Raw genomic sequence first — 14952 nt, forward strand, 5'->3', positions numbered from 1 at the left:
ATTCCAATCCTTGCTTTGCTACTTGGGTAAGTACTTACCCCTTACCTTGTATTAATTCAAATACCTTCTCAGATTTTCTCCTCTGTAAAATGAAGGAGTTGAACTAGATCTTTATATCTAACTCTAATTCCAATCCAGGAGAGAAACTGAAGGAAAAAAGGGGAGGGGGCAGGGAAAAAGGAGAAGAGAAGATTAGAGAAGGGAAGAAACTTTGAAAGTATATAAAGAGAAGCAGAGAGGAAACATCTGCAGACAAAGTTGAGAATTTCTAGTACTATTCTATCAGAGAATAGGATAATACCAAACTGGGTGCTTGCTCAGGAGCTAAATTCTAAGAAAAAGATAAACAGGATGCAATAAATGACTGCTGGCATAATTAAAAAGGTCTCTGAGGGGGTTGAAAAGCCTGAATTCATAAAAATCTTTCCAATATGCCATACTTCCTATGTAGTTATCCAGTAGTCCCATTTTTTCCAGACCTTCTTCCCTATTCCATAGTTTTCCTCCCTTTAATTCAGAAAAGCCTTGAATAGAGAATGGCAGGCTGTAGTTGTAGCTCTTAACCTAAGTGTCTCTTACATTTGGTGTCTGATCTGTTCCTGTTAAAAAGTTCACTGCACCTTGACCCATCTCCCCTGCTTAAAGAATTATAAAATCTTGGCATTAGAAATTACTACGATTACAACTCTTTGTCCTGCACATGAAACCCAAGACCTGCAGGGTCCCCCTCCCCAACTTGTTAGTGTGCCAAAACAAACTGAATTGACAAATTTCCATGAACTGAAAAGGTGCAGAAATGTTCTCTGATTTCTGGCTGTCTTCAAGTTTAAAGAATGAAGAACTGGTGGCCTCCAAGTGGAGGATGGGCCTCTGGTCTTGAGAGATTTCAAAAGGTTGGAGGACCAGGTCCAATGACAATAGTCCTTGCCAGAGTTTGTCACTGAACTCCATGAGGATCAACTCTGTGCAACAGTGGATCCACAGCAAATGAAAAAAACCATACTCTTCAGTTAAGGAGCAACTCTTCTGTGACCATGCTTCTTTATTGCATTCAAAAGTGAATATGATGGGGGTCAAATGTTTTGTAATTATTATTTTAAATTTGAGCCTATTTTCCCCAAGAACTGAAAAGAGAAATGAGAAAGAATGTGTTCTAGGTTCAAAAGGAAGTGTTTATACACACACACACACACACACATATATATATATATATGTGTATATATATATATGTACATATATATATATATACATACACACACACACACACATATATATATATATATATATATATATAATCAGTTAATATCTCTTGTTAAAAAATTTTTTATAATGTAGAAAGTACTTGTCTAAAGACCTAAAACAGAAGAACCTGGAATTAAATTGTATAAGAAAAGCAGAGTAGAGAAAAAAAGCTCAAGGTGAAGGAGATCAAAATTCCCACTGATGGGGGCAGAGCCAAGATGGTGGCATGGAAGCAGGAATTCCCAGAAACTCTTTGACCCAAAACTCCAAAATCCATCAAATTATGACTCTAGTCAAAATATAGAGGGGCAGAACCCACAAAAAGACTGAGTGATACAATTTCCCAGTCCAAGACAACTTAGAAGATCTCTGGGACAGGTCTGTTGCACTGAGACTGGGGGTTAGAAAAAGCCTCAGCACAGTCTCAGCCATAGCTGGATGCCTGGGTCCCTGGCAAAGGGGGAAGTTTTATCATTGGGAACAGCTGGAAGGGGGTGGTGAGAGAACTCTGTCACACCAGAGTGAGTGCAGAGCTCTGGTCTCAGAACAGCCTTGCAGTGAGAACCTGCAGTGGGAGTCAGCAGAGCCATCCAGCATATCCAGAGCTCCCAGCCCAAAGATGGTAAGGGGGTCAGGGGAGAATGCAGAAATCTCTCTTTTCTCCCTGGGACAAGACCCAGCTGTTTTCCCATACTCAGATCCAGGTTGCAGTTTGGGCTCCCAATCACGATAGCTGAGCAGGACCACCTTCACAGAGGGGAGGGGAGGGCCTGAAGCCTTTTATTAAACTTTAGAGGAATTAAGATCCCTGGGGGTTGTCCCAAACCCCCCCCCCAAGTCTTGGAAGTGAAATAAATCAGTCATAGGCTGAAAAATGAGCAAATCAAAGAAAAAAAAGAATCTTACCATAGAAAATTACTTTGGTCGCATGAAGGATCAAAATACATACTCAAATGATGACAAAATTGAAGCTTCTGTATCCAAAACCTCCAAGAGAAATAGAAAATGGGATCAGGCTATGGATGAGCTCAAAAAAGACTTTGAAAAGCAATTAAGGGAGGTTGAGAAAAAATTGGGAAGAGAAATGAGAGTGATGCAGATAAATCATGAAAACCAAGTCAGCAATTTGGTGAAAGAAATACAAAAAATACTGAAGAAAACAATATGTTAAAAACCAATTTAGGCCAAATAGAAAAAGGAACACAAAAGGCAAATGAGGTTAAGAATGCCTTAAAAAACATAATTGGCCAGCTGGAAAAGGAGATAAAAAAGCTCTCTGAAGAAAATAACTCCTTCAAATACAGAATGGAACTAAAGGAAGCTGAGTGCAAGAACCCAGGAAGAAATAAAACTATACCAAAAAAATAGAAGAAAATGTGAAATATCTCATTGGAAAAACCACTGACCTCAAAAACAGATCCAGAAGAGAGAATATAAAAATTACTGGGCTACCTGACAGTCATCACCAGGAAAAGAGCCTAGACTTGATTTTTCAAGAAATAATACAGTAAAATTTCCCTGAGATCCTAGAAGCAGAGGGTAAAATATAAATTGAGGGAATTCACCAATCATCTCCTGAAAGAAACCCCAAAAGAAAAACTTCCAGGAATATTATAGCCAAACACCAGAACTCCCAAATCAAAGAGAAAATACTAAAAGCTGCCAAAAACAAGCAATTCAACTACAGTGCCTCTTCAAGATCTGGCAGCATCTACACTGAGGGCTCGTAGGGCTTGATGTTAGGGATCCTTGAGGACCACAGTTGTGAAATGATAAAGGTAATGGTTTAAAGATGCTCTTGACCTCTTGCTGTTTTGCAAACACACTGGCTCGGTTTCTCAGGAGACCAGCACAACCCAAACCCCTTTGCTTTTCCATAAGATCAACATGACCCAGCTCCTTTGTATCTGCTGACACTGATCAAGAATCACATTATAGCAAGAGTAATGAAGTATGCATAAGAATATGTAACTGTTTAATCAATGTGTAATGATATAACCAATGTGTAATCTTTAATATGATTGGTGCTTAAGCTGGTAGCATGAATTGTCCACAAGTACAAAAGTAGACTAGGATATAAGCTGCTGTGTAACCCTAATAATGACCCTAATAAAATTTGGAGTGCTTTACCATCTCTGTCTCCTGTCTCATTCACTGCAAGCTGAGAATAATCCTCTGCTGGCCAGAGGACTCAAGTAGTTGGTGCACCATACACTTGATATTCTGAAAGGCAAAAGATCTTGATTTACAACTGAGAATCAACTACCCAGCAAAATGGAATATCTGCTTTCAGGGGAAAAGATGGACTTTCAATGAAACGGGACTTTCAAACTCTCCTATTGAAACAACCAGAGCTGAACAGAAAGTTTGATCTCCAAGTACAGGACTCAAGTGAACCATAATGGGGGTGGACCTGAAGGAATAACTATGAGGAACTTAATGATGTTGAACTGTTTGTATTCCTGCATGGGAAGGAGATCCTGATAACTCATATGAACTTTCTCATTCATAAAGAGTAGTTAGAAGGAGCATATATAGACAAGGCACAGAAAGGAGCTGAATATAATGGTATAATATAGTAAAAAGATGGAGTCAATGGGTGATAAAGGAAAGTACTGGGAGGAAGGGAAAGGAGAGGAAGAAGGAGCTAAGATATTTCACATAAGAGTCAAGAGGAAGCTTTTACAATGGAGTAGAATGGGGGAAGATGAGGGGGAATAAGTGAGCCTTCATTCTCATCAGAAATGGCTCAGAGAGGAAATCTATATAGAAATCTATTTTACCCTAGAGAAAAATGAGATAAAAAGGATGGGATAAGGGGGATCGGGGGGAGTGGGTGATAGAAGAGAGGGAAGATCGTGGGAGAGAGTACTCAAGATACAACACACTTCTGAGCAGGAGCAGGGTGAAAGGAAAGAGAGAATGGAATAGATGAAAGTGGGAAGTAATAGAGTGGAGGGAAATACAGCTAGTGATAGCAACTGTAGGAAAAATATTGAAGCAACTTCTTTGGTGGATTTATGATACAGAAGGCAACTCATCTCAGAGACAGAGCTGTTGAAATCTGAACACAGAATGAAGTACATTTTTTTCCTCTCTCACTATTTTTTTCTTCTCTCTCACTATTCTTGAGGTTTCTCATCCTTTTGGGGGGAGGGGGTTTATTACTACTCTCACAACAAGATCATCATAATAATAGAAAATAAAAATGCATAAATACATAAAAACAAAAAAAATTCCCACTGACAATATAGCAAATTAACATCTCTGAAAAATATTCTTTTCCAGAAACCAGTTTTACTTAGAGGAAATAAGAGAGGTAGAGACTGAAGGGGAAAGACAGGGAAAAAGGAGATGATATTTGTCCTGATTTGGTCAACTTTATTTACTCCCAATAAGTTTTTTGGATTTGATATTCCTTGCTTCCAGTCCACTTCAACTGTGTACCCAAATTATATGCCTCAACATTACCTAGAAGTGTTCAACCCCTTCATTCCTCTGACCATAATCTTGTACTTCTTCCACCTCTTCCTATACCTCACCCTCACCTCTCTGATGCTAAAAAGAGACCCCATAATGACCTCCTTCTCTTCAATACTATTTCAAATCATACGTTATTTTCTGAAAAGGTCACTCTTCTCTTTACTAATAACAATCTTGCTACTATATGCCCTTAATCCCGATTCTCTCCATCTCCTTCAGAAGATTGTTCCTTTGATCATCTATCTTTTTCTCTCTAATTTTCTAACCAAATTTCTCTCCCTATTTCCCTTCCATCAGTTCTTTTCCTTCTGACACACACACACACATACACTCAAATTTTATTTCTCATTTTCACAGTCAAAATTCTAAAAAACAGCTACCTATATTCATTGCCTTCAACCTTCTCTATCACTCACTCTAGCGGTCAATCCCTTGTAATATGGCTTTTGTTCCCACCTCTTGAATGAAACTTCCCTCTTCAATGCCAATTCAATTGCTAAATCTAATAGTTTCTCCTTCTTGTTCAGCTCTCCTTCTCCTCTCTCTCCTGCTTGAGTTCTGTCACACTCTTTGTTCTCTTTAGGATTTCCTTCAATCTCTTTGATAGCTCCTTTTCAGAATAATCATTTATATTTCTTCCTCTTGCTAGGTATATACCCAGCTTATGCACTGGTTCCTCTCACCCATGACGTCATCAGTCTATATGATTCAAACTATGCAGATGACAACTGCTCCAGTCCTATACTTCCATCTATAAAACCCAAAGGCATTTCAAACATAGCTCATCCAAAGAATTATCTTTCCCCAAATTCTCCTCAGTGCTTTCTCTATTTTTGCCAAAGATCTCACCATCCATACTAATGCACTGTTGGTGGAGTTGTGAATTGATCCAACCAATCTGGAAAGCAATTTGGAACTACGCTCAAAGGGCAATAAAACTGTACAAATCCTCTGACTCCAAAATATCACACTAAGTCCCAAAGAGATTATAAAAAAGAGGAAATGTTCATGTTCAAAAATGTTCAAAATATTTATAAAAGATCTTTATGTAATGGTAAAGAACTGGAAATTGAGGAAATGACCAACAATTGAGGAATAGCTGAACAAGTTATGGTATATGAATATGATGGAGTACTATGGTTCTGTAAGAAATAATGAGCCATCAGACTTTAAAGAACCATGGAAAAACTTGCATGAACCGATGCTGAATGAAGTGAGCAGAACCAAGAGACACTGTTCACATTAACAATAACATTGTGAGATGATCAACTATGTTGAATGAGGTTCCTCTTGGCAGTTCAGTGATCAAGGACAATCTTGAGAAACCTATAATGGAAAATGCATCCACACCCAGAGAAAAACTATGGAATCTAAAGGCAGAGGAAAGCATATTATGTTCACTTTTTACAACTTCTTTTATATTTTTTACTTTCTTACTCATGTTTTTTCCCCCTTAGTTTTAATTTCTCTTTCACAACAGGACTAATGTAGAAATATGTTAAACATGATGTACATGTTCATGTACAACACTGGCTGCCTGGGGAGGGGAGGAGGGAATGGAGGATGGTAGAAAAACATGGAACTCATAAACTTGCAAATGGATGAATGTTGAAAATTGCTTTTGCATGTAACTGGAAAAATAAAATTAAATTAAAACATCATCCTTCAACTCATTCAGATATGAAAGAGTAGTCAGCCATGTTTGACTCTGCATTCTTATTTACATTCCCAATCAGTTACCAAGCGTTGTCAATTCTTCCCTTATTAATAACTCTTTGAAATCTAACCCTACTCTCTGTACTCTCACAGTACTACTCTAATTCTTGCAAGCTTTATCATATGCCTAGATTATCAAAAATTGCTCTCTAATTGGTCTTCCTAACTATCCTCTCAATTCTTCATTCAGTTCTTCATACAGTTGCCAACTATGTATTTCTAAAGCACATATCTGAGCAAGCCATTCTCCTATTTTGAGGTCAGTCATTCAATAGATACCACAAAGAGGTGGTGGTGGTGTTTGTTTTTCTTTCATTTTCTTTTTTTGTTGTTGTTTTTTTAAGTTTTTGCAAGGTAATGGGGTTAAGTGGCTTGCCCAAGGCCACACAGGTAAATAATTATTAAGTGTCTGAGGCTGGATTTGAACTCAGGTACTCCTGACTCCAAGGCCAGTGCTCTATCCACTGCACCACCTAGCCACCCCTCTCCTTTATTTTCAAAAAATACAAATGCATCTTAAAATATGTCAAAAATCTGAGACTCTTCTCTGTCTGCTTATATGTTTCTGGGCTTATTATTCATTACCCACATTCACACACTCTACTTCAGTTCAACTGAAATACTTCATGTACATTTCCTGATTCTATGTCTTTGTACAAATATCATGGTCCTCTTGCCTCAAATGCCTTCTCATGACCACATCTTGGAATACAACATTCTCTTCACTAAGGAACAGTGTCCAAATGGACAAAGTAGTCAATGCTTTCAAAGGCTGCTCTACCTCTTAGGATCCTTACTTTAGTTCAAGGCCCAATACAGGTATCATTTTCTCCAAGAATTCTTCCCTGATTTTTCCCCTCAACTTCCAAGTACCATTCTCTCTCCAATCTTAATAGCCCTTATTGGTATGCATGTTATATCATTCCAGTAGAATGGAAGCACACAAAGTAGAAATCCTTAATTATTTTATGTGGCATGCATCCCTTTTCAGAATAAAGATTTTAAATGCATAGTATACACTGAATTTCAAAGGAATCCAATTATATGAAATAAACTATATATTTTTAAAAAGACAAATTCAGAGCTCCCAGGTTGAGAACCTGTTTTATAGAGCAGACAAGGTATGGAAGGCCACTAGCATTCTAGGGAAATCAGGGAATGCTTTCAAGAGATACTATTTGAGTTGTTTCTTGAAGGAATATAATAATTTTTGGAGGTGGAGATGTAGAGGAAATGCATTCCAGGCACAGAGACCAGAATTAAGAGATGAAGTAATGAGTAATGGAGTAATGAAACTGCTAGTGGTTTAGTTTAGTTGGAATGTATAGTTAGTGATGAGGATTATGAAATAGAGCTGGAAAAAATGGGCAAGAGGAAGATTGTGGAGGATTTTAAATGGCCTGAAAGAAGTTTGTATTATATCCTTAAAACTTAACTGCTTCACTCATTGTCTCCTTCCCTCTGGAGTTGTAAATACTCAAAGATAAAAAAGTATCCCTGGTCTTCACTAAGGTTAATCCTTATACCCATACCCTTTATTTTATTTCTGCCTGCCTGCTCCAGAACCTTTTCAGTAGTCATTCCCTTTCTCAAACTCACATCTTCTATCCCTTCCTATTCACTGGCTCCCTCTTATCTGTTTACAAACATGCCCAGATCTACCCTATTCCATACAAATTTTTTCCTTTGATTCTACTACCCCCATTTAGCTACCATCCCAACCCTCTTCTCCCCTTCATAGTTAAACTGGGAAAAAAGTGTCTTTGCATCATTTTTCTACATATGACTATGAAAACATACTGAGCTCTAGCCCATTCCCTCTTTAGGGTACATAACCCAAATTAATATTAAAACAATCTTATAGTCTGAAGCCCTTGGTCCAATCAGAATGAAAAATTTTTCAGTCTCTATCAAGTTTCTCAAAATGTCCCAAACTAAAGACTTTTTACATCATTCTTGCTGAGGAATTTACTAGTTTCTACCTGGAAAGGATGAGTAATCCTTGGAATGATTAGTTCAATGATTAGTTCAATGATCAGACTAAGAGAAAGAAAAAGTCTGATTAATTTCATTAATAAAAATAGCCCAAATTCACTTTTGATCAGGGAGAAATAAGAATTCTTGGAGGAAGACTGAATGATTTTAGGAAACGATTCTCCAGGGTATGCAGATTGTTTTATTTGATAAAGCAAATTATTAACTGAACTTTCATTTGAGTTCTGTAAATATATTTTATTTCACTTAGCAACTGTGGGAATTCTATAAATAACTTCAAAATGGCTTAAGAACTTTTCAAAGATGAAGGATTTCTGTCATTCTAGTTTTTTTCACTCTCTATGCTAAGGATTAGAATATTCTAATTAATTATTAATTAAATTAAATAATTTAAATAATAAATTAATTTAATTAATTATTAAATTTATCTATGGTAAACTTGTGGTCAAAACTCAATAAACATTAATTTTTTTTTTACAACCACTTCCTTTTTGTCTCTTCAATGGAGATAGCCCAGGACCCAGAACTGAAGAGCCATGGGAATATCAGTGTTCCCCATTCCTCCAATACCACTTCCATTCTGGGCATTACAACCAGCATCACTGAGGAGTACAATCAGCAGAGGCAGCTAGGTGGCACCAGCCCTGGAGCCAGGAGGACCTGAGTTCAAATCCTACTTTAGACACTTAATAATTACTTAGCTGTAAGACTTTGGACACATCACTTAACCACATTGTCTTGCAAAAACAAAAAAAAAAGAGACCTACCATTGACCAGCTGCCACCAAAAGTCCAAGGAGTAGTAGTAGCAGCCCCAGACCACTGATTCTGCTTTCAGCCACACAGAAATCACAGGAAGCAATCTTTGTGAAGATGTGAGCAGTTAACTACTTCTATTAATACAATCCCTATTTCTTTCAGCACCTACAGCTACTTTAGACCGAGAAAAGAAAATTTTTGCCACCAAAGATTAGCATTGTCAGTGGTTTCAGAAAGGTATAGGATTTTCTCCATGTAAGTGACGTTAAAGAAGCTGCATTAATAGCTTCTTTGTTGCTGTACTATCAGGTCTATGGGGCTTTTTTTCATGTGACTTGCACCTGAAACTAACTACATATGTGTCAAGTGTCTCAGGCTGAATTTGACCTCTGGTCCACCCAACTCTAAGGCCAGTGTTCTATCCATTTGGGCAAGTTGCTTAACCCTGATTGCCTTGCATCCAGGGTTATCACTAGTCGTCCTGATTCATATCTGGCCCCTGGACCTAGATGGCTCTGAAGGAGAAAGTGAGACTGGTAACCTAGTTCAGCACCTTCTCAAGCCAATCCAATTCACATGCTTATCATGGCACCACCTTTCTGATGTTATGGTCTTCTTTGAGAATGAAGAACAAGCATTATTATCTAAATCACCAAAAAAATGTGAACACTTTTATATCTGTAACTCCAGAGCTTAGCCATAATGCTTTGCATATAATAAGATCTTAGTATATTTTCATTCTTTTATTCAGTTTCTTCAACCTAGTGCAACCTGATTTTCACTACCTCTAGTCTACTCTCTAAAAAAGTCACTAATGACTTTCTAATCACCAAATCCATAAATGTTTTATTATTTACAATCTATACTCTCCTTACAATCTATACCATCTGCAGCTTTTGAAAGAAGTGATCACAAGTCCTAACAGATAGCTATTCCTCCCTCAAATTCAGAGACACTCTCTTAGTTTTCCTCTTAACTCTCTAAAGGTTCTTTCTCTATCACTTTCCCCTGGCTCTTCAATTCCTTTCTACCCACTAGAAGCATGTATTTCCCAAGGATCAGTCCAAAGCCCTCCTCTCTTTATTCCCTCCCAGTTAATCTCATTTTCTCCCAAGTAGATTCAACCTTGATGCAGCTTACTCCAAAATCTACAGAACCATTCCTAACCTCTTTTGAACTCTAGACCTACTTCTCCAAATGTGTACATGACACTTCACAAGAATGTCCCCCTGACACATCATTCAAAGTTATTACAAATTGAGCTTTCTTTTCTTTCCTTCTAAACCTTTGTTTTATAACTTATTTCTTACTTTTGTACCACTATTCATCCTATGGCTCTTGTTCAAAACCCTGTGTTAATCTTTAACGTTCCCTCTCTTAATTCTCATTATTAGTAAGTTATCAAGTGGTTTCACCTCTATACTATCTCTCATATCTGAACCATCTTCTATACTCATTATCTAGTACAGATAGACTACTGCAACAGCCTTCCTTCTCTTCTATAGTACCCATTATTCATAGCATTGCCTGGATAATCTCCTTTAAACTTCAGCAGTCCCCTAATAAAATTTAAACTCCTTTATCTCTTACCATGAAATTCTTGCACACCAGATATCACAGGTCATTTATGGAAAGTAAGTATTTAATAAGTATTCATTAAATAAAACAACCAGTTGAGTTAAAGTGTACAAAGCTTTATTAACTAAAGCCTTTGTGTTATTCCTATCATTCTTTTCCAATATTCTAATCCCCATCTGATTTGACTTTATCTCTCCTCCAAGATATCATCTACTAACTAACAGAAGAAAAAAGCTATCATACATTAATAAAGGGGAGCTAGTGGTGCAGTGAATAGAGCCCCAGAGTCAAGAGGACCTGAGTTCAAATCCAACCTCAGACCCTTACTAATTACTGTGTGACCTTGGGCAAGTCACTTAACCCTACTGCCTTGCAAAAAAGTTTTTAAAAACCCACAAAAACAAAACAAAATAAATTAATGTGATATAATTACTAAATTTAAATTTTCCTCTATTTGTCTAATAGAGAAAACAACTGTTTCTAAATCCAACAGATTCCAGGTTTATTCAGAAATAAAAAGAACCAAATTCAATGAAGAATAACCTCCAAAGTATTAACAGAACAACAAAAAAGTCTTTGAAAATTTAGATTCTTCTAAGAATTCAAAACAATATCATATTTACTAGAGGGATAAAGACAAAACATATAATTTTATTTTAGAGAGAATTACCAGGTAAGAGAACTTTCTTTTATCAATTTAAGTCAGCACTTTGTCTACAACTCAGTGTTAGATGCCTAAAGAACAATGGACTTAAGTGATTTGTCTTGTCGTCAGGTCTTCTTATCTTCCTTGCCACCTATCTCACATTGCCTCGCCTCACATTTATTAATAACAATACATTATATAGCATTTTTTAGTTATAAAAGTACTTTATGTGTATTATTTCACTTGACCCCATGAGGCAGATGGGACAAGTATAGTTGGCCTCACTGGTTATAGAGAGAAAGATAGGAGATGTATATCCAGAATCCTGGTACAGATTCTATTCTTTTCACCACATCATCACACTTCAAGTTTGGAATCCACAGAGAGAAGAACCTGTAAGTTCTAAGCCCCAGGTAGTACCACACAATTATACTCTTTCAAAAATATTTTCCCCCTTCTTTTAAACATCTCTAGACACAGATCCTGATTTGTCAACAGTCTCACCCTAAACTGGTGGTAGTAGTAGAATTCACAAGACTTTTTACTTCCTAATGCTCTTGTGGAGCTGTTTATATGCAGTTGATAGGAGCAAAGAATGGGGCTTAATTTTTGTTCACATTCATATAGTGGGTATTTTTTTTTTTGGCTGAGTGGAGAGGGAAATTAAATAGAATATACTAGAGAACTGGAAACCACTTTCTGATTTTGTCCAATCTTTATAAAGGTAAAGGTTAACCAGAAATGTAAGAGGTACACCCCCTTCAGGAGGCCTACAGTACAATGTCCTCACACAAAGACTTCTAGAATCAATGACACTTCTTTGGAACCAGGAACATCAAGACTGTAAGAAGAAAAGGAAATAGCATCTTACCACTCTTCTCTTCTCTCAGTGGCACATCTTTCCACCAGGCATCACCAATTCTATTTCAAAGAACCCCCAAATCCAAAACCACAAAAATAAAACGCAGTTCCCTCTCCCTTTGGTCTTGGTTCAAAGTTCAGAGAGCAGAGGAAAGCAAGGTTTGTTCTGGAGAGAGGGCAAATAGGATTGTCAGGGAGGGGAGGGGAATAGGCAAAAGAGGAGCTTGGGGAAAGGAGAGTGCTATATCCAGCCTCTGGCTTCAGTGCTATATCCTCCCAACCTCTGGCTTCAGTGTCTTTCTCAGAGATCAGTATTAGGAGTTCTACAGGCATCTTAAACTTTGCATCCAGTGAGTTGACAGTATTGAGGCATTATCCTACTTCCTATTCCAGAGCAGGGGTATCTTCTGCTGGATGAAGGATTATGTCTGTCTTCTCCCCAGGAGCATCAGAAGAGGTAGACTTCAGTGCAAACACACACTAAAGAGCTGATATAAATTGTTGATACCTGTGGAGCATTTAAATAAGATCATGTACCTCTTCTTGTTCCAAAACTTAATTAAGACAAATTATCAAGGCAAAGATTTCCTATATCCCCACCTTCGTCTCTCCCCTTTCTCTAGAATATTACTATAGCAGTACATATAATTACATAAAATTCCTGTTGTGCTGTTTTTGTCGAACAGTCTAGATACGTTAGCTCAGTTGGTAATTTAGGTGGTGAAATAGACAGAGTTCAGGGTCTGAAGTTCAGATCCTAGCTCAGAAACTTTCTAATTAGGTGACCCTGGGCAAATCATTTAACCCATTTGCCTCAGATTCCTCAACTAAATGGAAAGAGCTGCCTTGGGGAATAAATGATATATATGTAAAAAGTGCCTTAGCACAGTGTCTAGTGGATAGTAACTATATATGTTAACTATCATATTTATTATTATTCAAGCACTATAAGGAATCTAAGGTCTTTCCTCTATATTAACTAGACAATTTCTGGGAGAAAATGTTACCTAGTCATAAGCAACAAGCTAAAACAACAAATATTTATGAAGCATAAAATAAATACAATTTTATAATGATGTGGCTTAGATTAAAAAGGGGAATTATTTCAGTACAATCTGTCCCTATAATAAAGAGGCAAGATTATTTTTCTCTATGAAAGCAACCTCAAACATCCCATAATATCTGCCAAATTTCTGTTTGTGTTCATTGTTTTAATGACCCTGCTCCCTCCTGTGAATTAATGTTGAATCAGAAATCAAATGATTGGAGTCAGGAGGACCTGAGTTCAAATTTGAACTCACTTAACAATAACCTAAGCTGTGTGACCTTGGGCAAGGCAATTAACCCCATTGCCTTAAATAAAAAAAAAAATCAAATGGTTCAAATCCTAGCTTTGCTATTTGTTTGCCTTTGAGACCTTGAACAGTCATTTAACCTTAGGGTCTTAGTTTCCTCATCTTTAAAATAAGAGGGTCAGTCTAGCTGTTCTCAAAAGTCCATAGGTACTTTATGACATTCTAAAATCCAGTTCTAAAATCTATAATTCTACAATGCTATCCAAATAGGCTCTTTTCTCCTTTTCCCCCATCTACTTACCTTAGGATCATCTATTTAGAGACCTTAGCTAATATACGATGTATGATGATGAGTAAAAATTCACGAAGGAGAAAACTGAAGTCTAAAGAAGTTGTGACTTGCCCAAAGTCCAACAGGTAGTGGCTTCAGTCTTTTGGGATACAAGAAAACTACTATAAACGTCTCCAAAAGAGAACTGGGATTAAATCTTGGCTGTATCAGTATCTACAGCCTGTTTCCTCTTAAGCAGTTTAGTCAAGTTAAGAGTTTTAGAGTCACAGGACTCTGGACAAGTCACCTGTAATGGAGTTGTTTCCCTATGAATAAAATTAGGAAGTTGGACTAAATAAGCTATTCTGTCCCTTGATGCATTCATTGAACAAAGGAGTTAAATCTAAAATCTTTAGATGACCTTCAAAGTCTCTCCCAGATCTAACAGTCCAGGACTAATGAAACAAAAGGTTATCTCTGTTTGCAAAATTCAACCCCTTCCCATGGGATAATACTTTCTGCTGTCCCTTCATTGGATGTTTATGTCAAATTATTTTTCTGTGGACACAGTGCTCTAATTTCCTTTTAAATATTAACATAATTCCAGCCTAAGCTTATTTTGCTTTCCATCTCCCTTTAAGATTGTGAGGGAATCCTTACTCTTGCCAATCTAGGCCTAAAAAAGTCTTTCTGTGACACTATCCGTGGCACCTTTCCTCTTATAACATACATTAGCAATTCATTTCACTTCCCCTCCCCGGTTTTCATTTTCTTTTTAATATCTAACTTTTCCTATGTCACTTTTGTGACATAACTCTTTCACTACGATAAGTTTAAAAATTCTTCAAATGAATATTTACATATAGTTATATATTTACTCCTATTTGTCCCTCTGTGATCAAAACACCACCGCACAGGTACAGAACGCTCTGTTACCTACCCCACATCGGATCATTACCTGGTCCCTGCCCCTCCCCTAGCTCCAAGCCAGGCTCCCAGGCCCCTCGGGATCTTCTGGAGCTCCGGGTCCTGGCCCCTCCAATCCTGGCCCTTGGCCCCCGGCCACCCCTCCCCCCCCAGGCCCTGCCCTCGCCTTCTTCCTCCCCT

General features: G+C 37.5%; 1 protein-coding gene across 9 annotated transcripts in view; it reads right to left on the reverse strand.

Annotated features, from left to right (window-relative positions):
• The window catches only part of MGAT1 (alpha-1,3-mannosyl-glycoprotein 2-beta-N-acetylglucosaminyltransferase), a 36746-nt gene that overhangs the window by 21554 nt on the left and 240 nt on the right, over nucleotides 1-14952 (reverse strand). For 2 of the 9 annotated variants that reach the window (XM_074225256.1, XM_074225248.1), the window contains exons 1-2: nucleotides 14804-14905; nucleotides 12290-12787 (exon numbers count right to left, since the gene is read on the reverse strand). The gene's annotated coding sequence lies outside the window, so the exon portion shown is untranslated. Of the gene's footprint in view, nucleotides 1-2148; nucleotides 2230-3372; nucleotides 3466-12289; nucleotides 12788-14785; nucleotides 14906-14952 lie in introns of those variants that run through there. The other 7 variants (XM_074225254.1, XM_074225251.1, XM_074225253.1 and 4 more) reach the window with 7 other exon arrangements.

The sequence above is a fragment of the Macrotis lagotis genome, chromosome 2 (assembly GCF_037893015.1).
Source record: "Macrotis lagotis isolate mMagLag1 chromosome 2, bilby.v1.9.chrom.fasta, whole genome shotgun sequence".
NCBI classification, from domain to species: domain Eukaryota; kingdom Metazoa; phylum Chordata; class Mammalia; order Peramelemorphia; family Peramelidae; genus Macrotis; species Macrotis lagotis.